The sequence below is a fragment of the Galeopterus variegatus genome, unplaced genomic scaffold (assembly GCF_000696425.1).
Source record: "Galeopterus variegatus unplaced genomic scaffold, G_variegatus-3.0.2 Scaffold380, whole genome shotgun sequence".
Taxonomy (NCBI): domain Eukaryota; kingdom Metazoa; phylum Chordata; class Mammalia; order Dermoptera; family Cynocephalidae; genus Galeopterus; species Galeopterus variegatus.
In genome coordinates this window covers 336,116-337,266 of record NW_007726491.1, presented here as the reverse complement: position 1 = coordinate 337,266, position 1,151 = coordinate 336,116, and positions in this window count along the sequence as shown.

The window sequence follows — 1,151 nt, the reverse complement described above, 5'->3', positions numbered from 1 at the left end:
TGAATTGCCTTTGCTCCTTTATCAAATATCAATTGACTATATTTGCGTGGGTCTGTTTCTGAGCTCTACATTGTTCCATTGATCTGTGTCTATTCTTTCATCAATACAATGCTGTCTTGATTATTGTAGCTTTATAGTAAGTCTTGAAGTCACGTAGTATCCATCCTCTGACTTTGTTCTTCAATATGTGTCAGCTCTTCTGGGTATGGGTAGGATTTTGATAGGTAGAAATGGAGGTAAGAGCACTCAAGAGAGGAAACTGAGCAAAGGTTCAGTAAGTAAAAGGGGAGATGCATTTGAGGACCAGTAAGTAGCTCCAGCTGTCTGTACCCTAGTTTTATAAGTGCAGTCAGACTGTGTTTTCTAGAAAATAGATGCTTCCAACCATAGATGAAATTGTTCTTTCCCAAAGGTATTGTGAGTACCCAGGACTGGAGAGGAAGAGAAGGAGGAAGCCCCTAGAAGCTTTTATGACCTGGCCGTCTAGGGCACTTTGCCGGCCATGGGGGTCAGGAGTCCTGGCTTTAATATCGTGAACTTTGTTGACAACATGTCTGTCTTTCAGCCTGCTATAAAAACAGCCCCACAGGGTTTTCCAGCTGTGGGGAGCCAGTGATATGTTAAAGAAGGCACTGATTTGGAGTCGGGAGACCTGAGTAGCTTGGGCTTTGCCATTTTTGGCCTTGGGATGTGGGACAATTTACTTCACCCCTCTGCACCTCAGTTCCTCATCACTACAGTGGGGAGGATGGTAGGTGCCCTCCCTCTCAGCTTCCAGGGAAGATATTGTAAGAAGCAATTAGTTAATGCCTAGGCAAGCACTTTATAAGCTAGGAAGCACTACACACGTGTAAATAATTATGAAATTGAAGGTGGTGATTCTTGAAAGAAAAGATGCTGTCAGGCATGTAGTGTATGATCATCATGTTTTACTTTTTTGCTTCCCTTCCCAAGTAACAGGGCATGCACCTCGTCAGGGGGTAACCATAAATAACTATGGAGCAGCAACACTCCATCTGCAGACCCATCCCTGCCCTGTATTTGCCTTTATATATTTGTAAGTTTCCTTTCTGGTTCTCTCACATGTTTCTCATCTTCCCCTGATTTCTTCTCCTCACCTACCAACACTTCAAACTTATTTCTTTGCAGAG